Here is an 8,925-nt window from a genome sequence, read left to right as displayed (position 1 = left end):
TGCCAGCCGGCAACGGTGAGCTGTCGTGATTGGCCCATGCGGAGAGGCTGCCTGCAGTTGCTCTGGCGGAAACTGAAGACGCCTCTGCCGGCGGTGGCGAGTTTCAGCATGCTGCTGCCGTCTTCTCAGGTTTTCATTTAAGTCCCCCGTAGCTCTCCACGGTAACCGTTGATGAAGTGAACTTCTTTCATTCACTCCCACATACAATGCAGCTCTTTATTCATCCTGTAGAATTAAAGGATATTTTTATTTCTAAAAACTGTGCCTCTGTGTGTTTAGCCTTTGACCCTCCATTAGCCCTGAACTGGCTTCACTGGCACAGACCTTTGTCCGCTTAGATTGGGCTTTCGACACTAAACACAGCAAGTCCATTACTTTCTACTTTCTTGCCTTGAGCACTGACATAAAGTATGCTTTGATGCTTTTGTATAGCCTAGCATAGTGTGTGTGTGTGTGTGTGTGTGTGTGTGTGTGTGTGTGTGTGTGTGTGTGTGTGTGTGTGTGTGTGTGTGTGTGTGTGTGTGTGTGTGTGTGTGTTAAGAATATTCAAGAATTACATTGTAGTTGGCACTGGTTAAGACTACAATTAGTGCATCGCAGTTGTATGCCTCCGTCAACCAATCAAGTTGCATATGTATTTAATTGTCTTAAATTGATGTAATCTGACCTTGCTGTACTGGTTAGGCTTCAAGAACACTTCCAATTCATGGTCCCATTATGCCTCTGTGCCGGCGACAGCTGTGGCCGGAGGCGTTTTGTTTTCTGTTTGTCCTTCTGTGCATCCAGTCCGTTCTCATGAACGCCATATCTCAGGAACAAGTGGAGGGCATTTCTTCAAATTTGGCACAGACATCCACCTGGATTTTGGATGAACTGATGAGAATTTGGAGGTCAAAGGTCACTGTGACCTCACAAAACATATTTTTGGTTATAACTCAAGAATGAGTATGCTAGTAATTTAACACAAATGTCTAATAGGATAAAATGAGGATGTGATGATCATTTCTAGTTTTTGTCTTAGTCTTTGTTTGCCAGCAAGCAATGACTTAGTGAACAGACTACTGAGCACTACTCCTCTACAAACTATACAATAAACCCCAAACCACATGCAAAGACTTGCCCCACCATTTTGATGTTGGGTGGCGAGGCCTTCATTTGTTTCAATGTTAGCTTGGACTGAGCCTTTATTAGATGCTCTACTCTCTGCCAGTGTTTTCAAAAAACAAGCCAGATAGACTGCTCATTAAGGGCCAGGCTGCTGTTTGTATTTAACGAGAGAATCCTCCTCATTAGTTTGTCAGGCAGTAATTAGAGAGAAATCGGAGATGTGTGTGTGTGGGTGGGGGGGAGGGGGCAAGGAAAGGGATGAAGACTGACTCCACTCAGCACTAGGCACTGTACTGTATACCAGTGGGGGTTTACTGAACAAAGTAGGGTGTTATGTATGGTGTAAAATTGACTAAAGGCTACACCTTTTTGATCAGGTAATATCAATAGATTGAATAGATTATTTCTATTTAACTACAAATGATAAAACTGAGCATTAAATTACAACCAAACAGGACAGTGTTACTCAGTAATTAATAAAAAAAAGAATGAAGACTCTGAAAGACTCTGGAAGACCTGAAGAGATCAAGACGTTTTCTTTTGTCTAGACTGTCGAACAGTTAGAATCTTTGGATAAGGACTTCAGTCAGCTGTTCAAACAGCAGACTATGATGTATTTTTAAATAAATAAAATGGAATACATTTAAATGAATTAAAAACAGACATTTCACTTTTACAGAAAAAATACATTTTAGCAAATCAAACAGCAACTCTTCTTTGAAACTCCAGTGTGTTTGAGGATCTTATTGAGATGCATAGAGAATGTGTGGGTATAACTACATGGACAGGAACGCCTCTCTCTCGTGTTCAGTTCTTTACTAATGCTTTTAAGTTTTCAAAGGACTTGTTCAGGATCAATCCAACCAGAGGCACTTGTTTAATATGATGGGAACCACTTAACGAGGTGTTTTAATGCTGCCTTGTGTGATTGTTTTTAACCCCATTGACTTTTTACATTACATTTACATTAACCGCGTCTGTTTCCATTTGCTTGAACAAGGTCTTCGAGGCCTCCTGAGCTCACAATGACTCATACATTTCTCGAAATTCTTAACCATCGCTTTAAATCCTCAACAAAGGCTCATCAAAGGAGGATGATGACGTAACTATTTATATCAAGGTAATTCACTGTTATGAATCAGCCCCTGCTCATCATTGCGGCAGGGGGAATTTGTGTGGGGAGATGAAGAGATTGAATCATCTTTTTTTGGCTGGGGAAACCATACTCTCTCTGTTTCCAGTGGACAGGAGGCCTCAGCTGGCCAATGGGAGTGGACTGCCAGCCGCCCACCTTGTGACTAGGCCTCTGTGTGGGAGGACAATGCTGCTTTCCAGCCCTGTCTCTGTGGTTGCATGTACAGACACACATTTGCTTTCATATGCATTAGGCCTTAATACAACTCTGTGCTGTTCAAAGCGAATAACTGGGTTTTCCCATCTTCATTTGTTTGTGTGACACATTTTTAATTTGAGGGGTAGACATTTCAAGTTCATTTTGACAAAATATTTAAAATATTTTGTGCATTTTTCATTTGAATCTGTTTTCAGAATCAGAACCTTTGCCATTTCTTGCTTGCATACAGTCAAATTTTGCTCCAATGCTAGAATCAGAGATTTTATAAAAATATTTAGTTAGTTGCTACATTTGCCTGTTCAATTTTCTAAAATCTTCATGATCTTTGTATTTTTGTTTCGACCTTATTCCATAGCCTACACCTGTACAGTGCGATTCCAATACAGTAGCTATAAAACCTATATTTGTGAAATTTTAAATATTTAGTTTGCAGTGTGTTTCCAGCACAGTGTTGGAAAAGTATTGATTTAACTCTATACATTTTATTGAAAAATGTTTTTAGTGTTTTGTCCACACCCATTTACATACTAACACCTCTTAGTATTCTACAGTCCAGCACCATCACGGTGTCTCAATATATTTAATTAATTTCTCTTTTTCAAAACCTCGAAAACCCATTGAGGAAGAACTCTCATGTTCTATGGTGCTAAGGTATACATAAAGTAAGTGAGACATAGCTAAAATCAAATAGCAATAAAAAGGAATTACAACTATAACATTTCAAACAACAATAAGCAAAGCATATTTCAAGTATATGTTGCACAGTCACAGAAAATAAGTTCCAATGTACGGCACCTGCAGGTTGAGCCTGTGACAATGTTCAATGGTTACCAACATTTTGGGCTACCAACAGCAGGGCTGAAAAATGGCGGGGAAGCTTTTGAATAATAGCTTGATGAATAAATGGGTACAAATACTGATCCCTCCTTACTGATCACCCAATTACAGTAGGCAATTGGGTGCCCAATAACTATCTCCAGTGATTTAAGTTATCAATCTTAAGGCTCTACGATGTCAACAATGGCTAGTACGAGTTGCAGACAACTTGTACAGTGATCGAATGATGTCCCAATGTAGGCCCTATATGCTATGACTTTCAAAACGTTTTATGCAAACTATACATTACTTATTTATGCCTTTTTTGCGACATACAACATTATAACTTTTTACAACATACTATACCAGGACTTTTAATGATAAACTATGCTATGAATCTTTACAACATTCTATACTGTGACTTTTTACAACATACTATATTATGAATTTAAAATGACCACTATACTACGACTTTTAATAACATACTATACTATGACTTTTAATGACATACTATACTATGACTTTTTATGACAAACTTTACGATTACTTTTTAAGACATACTATACTATGACTTTTTAAGACATATTTTTCACTGACTTTTTAAGAAATATTATACTATGATATTATGAGTTTCAATGACATACCATACCATGACATTTAATTCAGTTTATTTTCAGTTTATTTTGTATAGCCCAAAATCACAAATTACAAATTTGCCTCAGAGGGCTTTAGAATCTGTACTCATGCAACATCCTCTGTCCCGGAACCTCACATCTGCACAGGAAAAACTCCCCTAAAAAAAAGGAAGAAACCTATGGGAGACTGACTACTTATAAAAGCAGCAATGACTATAGTAGAATTAAAATAATTAATGACATACTATACAATTACTTTTTCTGACTTACTATACTATGACTTTTAATGACATACTATACAAAAACGTTTTAAGATATACTATACTATGACTTTTAACAACATACTATACTATGACTTCCTAGCACATACTATACTATGACTTTTTATGAAATACTATACAATGAGTTTTAATTACATGCTATACTATGTCTTTTATTTACATACTAAACCATGACTTTTAATAACATATCATACTTCACTTTGACTTTTTACAACATGTACTATGACTTTTAATGAAATACTATAGTATGACTTTTAATAACATACTATACCATGACTTTTCCCGACATTCTATACCATGACTTCTTTATTATATATTCATGACAAACTATTATATTACTTATTTGATATTTCAATTGCATACTATACTATGGCATTTGTATGACATACTGTACTATGATGTATGACTTTTCAATACTTTTTATTGACATTCTATGAGCTCTGCCGGCATGGCTGTAGATTATTTTAATTCAAAATAAAGCAAAAGGGAACAATAAAAATCTTCAAAAAGATGGGTTTCAATATTTATTACAGTATTGCATTCTATTGTTTGTTTCTGTTTTGTGCAGTGTTCATTTTAAACTTTAAACTGCAACTTCCACCCCACTGACAAGGGAAGAACATACAAACTACACACAGAAGGCCATCTGGCCTGGGAATTGAACCCGGGCCCCTCTAGCTGTGAGGCGACAGTGCTATCCACCACACCACCGTGCAGCTCCCCTTGTTATATTTGTGGATTCATAAACTATACATTACAAAATATTTTCCACTAATTATTTAGAACCCTATCTTTGGATTTACACTCAAGAACCATACAAGGTCTTCTGAGGTCTTGGCCTTATCCTTACTTGCAAATAAACACCTCCCATTTTTGCTTCAGCCCTGTGGTTATATGGTACACAGGGAACCTGCAGGGATATGCTATTGTGCACAAACCCCTTATTGTGATTTTGAGAACAAGGCTTTTTCCCTTGCTGACAGTTGGCTCCCCGTCAATCAACACAGCTCTGGATTAGCCTGCGCTGAAGGCTGGCTGACCGCCCCATCCTGGGAATGAACGCTCTGCCCTTCCCACACTGTCGTCTGTCAGCACCTTTCACATACAATATTATACAAATGCATAGCCTCTCCATTCCCATCACATTTCTCTCCGCTGTCTCTTCCAGCTACCCCTTGACAGCAGGTTTTTCTTTTTTTCTTATCCCACAGCACAAAATGTGGCCCACGGCTTGTCACAGCAGGACAGAAAAAGTCTGAGTCGGCTAGTTGCCTCAGCTTTCTTGGCACTAATATACTGTCAATGCAGGGTGAACTGACAGAAAGGGAGAGGAAGATAGAGAGGTGGTTTGGGCTGAGGGGTTATACACACACGAGGAACAAAGCATAAACCAGGCTGTCAAAACACGCTGTCTGGCTAATTGAATTGGTCTTGGCCGCCTTGAGAGAACGCAGACCCTTTTAAGTTTAGGTTTATTGAATTATTAAATCAGAAAAGGAGGACGTTTGCATTTAAGGGAACATTCTCCAGACTTGTCCGCTGAGGGAGGAGGGAATGATGTTGTGACTCTCTGACTGTAGGCCGGCTAACAAGACTTGAAACAAGATTACTTCTGAAATTGTATTACTCCGAACTGCGTCAGCGTAGATTGCCTTGTCTACATTACCTAAACCCGGCCTATTTGCAGTAATGAGTTATTTTGTGTCAGGGTACATAGGAGCCGTTTGTGTTTTGTTCAGGCGGTACGTATATTGGTAATGAATAATTGAGCAGTTCGGCATGTGTATGTAGATGTTTGTAGATTGAGTGTGTGCATGAGATGATGAGTGTGGAGGAAGTTGGATTTGGATGCCCTGGCAAACAAATCTGTCGTGGGAGATTGCAGGACCTCTGACCATTCTCTCTTTCACTAGCAGCTACTGTTGGACATTTCCATTGTGCACTAATGTAATTCATAGTATACGTCCATCAAGGTTAGGGGTGCATTTCAAGCAGCATCTCTCGAGCCCATCGGGGCTTGGAGGAACAGCCTTCCCTTGGACGTCCTTGCCCTTTCTCATCTACAATGAGAGCAGCACCACTGCATTATGTTGCATTTGCATTGTATTGCCTCTGCACTTGGGTATTGGGAAGGAGTATGCAATGAGTCCAGTAAAGATTACGTTGCGGTGAACAAAAAAGAAGGGGGGTTGGGGGGATACATCAGAGAAAGGATATCCCTAGCAGGAGGATCCCAGCTCAGCCCTTTTCTCTCTGACAACCCCCCTCCCCCTCCTCCTTCAAGCCCTTTTTCCCTTCTCTCCCTCCCCCTTTTTTACAGGACCAAATCCCTCCCTCCCCCTCTTTTCCTCATCCCCCCTCTGCATCTCTTTTCTGTCTCTTCAGATTGATCCCTCTGCCTTGATCTCTCTCGCTTTCTCTCTCTCTCTCTCTCTCTCTCTCTCTCTCTCTCTTTTTTTTTCTCCAGTTCAGGTTTTTCTTTTTTTTATCACCATCAGATAGAGATGCTGATGCAATCCACTGCCACCAACTCCCCCATCCATGCCTTGAGCCTGCCCATGCAGTGTGTGTGTGTGTGTGTGTGTGTGTGCATACATGTGAGTGGGCATATTTGCTTTTTGCATGTGTATGCATTGGTTGTGTGTGCATCAGAGGGCGAGGGATTTCCGGAGCACAGGCAGGGGAAATATAAAGCTTTACTGTACCTCTCTACATCACTTTGACAAAAGTGAAAAAGGAGAGTTTGCATGATTGGATGTAAACTCCCATGCTGACGATTGTCCCTACAATGCTTATAATGGTGGATGTAATGTAGATAAGCCCCTTGGTGAAATGGGGCCCCATGTAGCACACAGGTTCATGTGTGCTGGGGCCCACCGTTGATTTACAGGGTCTCTCTGACCACAACCAGCTTACTGCACTCTTGAAGCTCGACAGGGAGCAGGCTGTTCTGCCAGGCCGTTATTAAAGAGCTGTTTGTATTGCCTGCTGTTTTTTTCATTAGCAGGAATCTTATATCATTGCTTCTGAATATTGCATGAGGTTCAGGGAGGCTTGGTTGTCGTGACACCGTCGTAATATTTCACGACAATCAAAGATGGATGAGCCCATTCTTCTAGGTAAATAGAGAGAGGCCCGGCGCCGGTGGGGAAAAGCCCGAAGACGTGACGATGACGCGGAGACGCTGTAGGAAGAAGAACAAGAAGAACAAGAAAAAACTAGAAGAGCGATTGGAGTCCATAAAAATGAAAGTACACAGTAAGACAAATGGAGCAGGCAGAGATGAGAGAGCAGGGTAAATGAGGGGGGGAGAGAGAGGGAGAGGACAAGGGAGGGAGACAAAGCAAGAAATCAAGACGGTGGGAATAACAGAGTGAGGAGGATATAAAAAAGTGAGAGATGGGGCTATTAGAGGTGGAGAGAAAGAGTTAGTGAGAGAACCACGCTGCTCCCAGTAATTGAAAAGGTACTGGGACTGATTTAGGGGAGCTTAGCTGGGGTTTTTGGAATGGTGGTGGTGGTGGTGGGTGACACACTGCATTGCATAATTTGAAGAGCGAGAACAGCCAAACCCCGTGCAGTGCTTTGCAAAACCACCTCTATAGTCGTCATTAGCAAGACGCGGTGAAAAGGACCCTCCACGGCCCATAATGAGCAATGAGGCTGCAGAACATTATGCTTAAATCCATGCAGGCTGATTACTGAAGGTGTCTCCGCTGTACAGTGAAATAAAGATTAGTAAAGGACGGCTTCAAAGGAAATAATATAAAATACAGCTATAAAGTGTGAAGAAAGTTCCTGGGTGGCTCCAGGTGAGGTCCATACTTACAATGATATTTTCAAGTAAATTGTGTGTGTGTGTGTGTGTGTGTGTGTGTGTGTGTGTGTGTGTGTGTGTGTGTGTGTGTGTGTGTGTGTGTGTGTGTGTGTGTGTGTGTGTGTGTGTGTGTGTGTGTGCATAAATGTGTGCGTGTGTGTGTGTAAAGATCAAGCCATTATAAAAGGTCTTCTCTGCCATTCTTTATTACAGTGCTTGTGACTATGTACCCTTACCTTTAGCAGGAATTGGTCCGTTCCATTAAAATGTTGCCACCTTTACAGACAACAGTTTGAATCATATGCTGGTTTAGCCCATCCAAAACACATTAAGCTGGTGCTAATGGACTTCTACTACTGTTTGTCTGTGTGTCTGTGTGTTGGTGTGTGTCTTTGTGTTAGAAAGTGCCAAAAGCTTCCCCATATTGACGTTGTGCCTGGCTCAGCTCATCTCATCCACTTCTTGAACAAACCATATATATATATATATATATATATATATATATATATATATATATATATATATATATATATATATATAAATATACCCTCCTGCTGTATGTCATGGGCCTGTCTCATACGTGTGCCTGTTCTTTCAAGGGGCGCTGATACATGATACCTCTGCCCAGTCAATCCGACTCGCATTACTGCCTCCACAGTGTGCTGCTTCATTTACAAGTGAAATATTGATGCTTAATTTAACCCCCAGGGTGCTCAAGTGTCCCTTCGTCCCCTGAGAGGAGGAGAAGCCTCTTTTAGGGAAACTGCAGCCTCAACCAAACCACACCCTTTCCGTCTCAGGATTGGTTGACAGGGTGCGTTTGTTTTTGTTCCCTCATTGGTTAGCGCATAGAGCGGCAGCACAAACCTACCAGCAGAATCCTAGTGTGTCTCTTATATGTGTTTGTATTTTGTA

The sequence above is a fragment of the Anoplopoma fimbria genome, chromosome 18 (genome assembly GCF_027596085.1).
Source record: "Anoplopoma fimbria isolate UVic2021 breed Golden Eagle Sablefish chromosome 18, Afim_UVic_2022, whole genome shotgun sequence".
NCBI lineage: Eukaryota > Metazoa > Chordata > Actinopteri > Perciformes > Anoplopomatidae > Anoplopoma > Anoplopoma fimbria.
The sequence above is the reverse complement of the archived record's forward strand: the minus strand, read 5'-3'. Positions refer to the sequence as shown.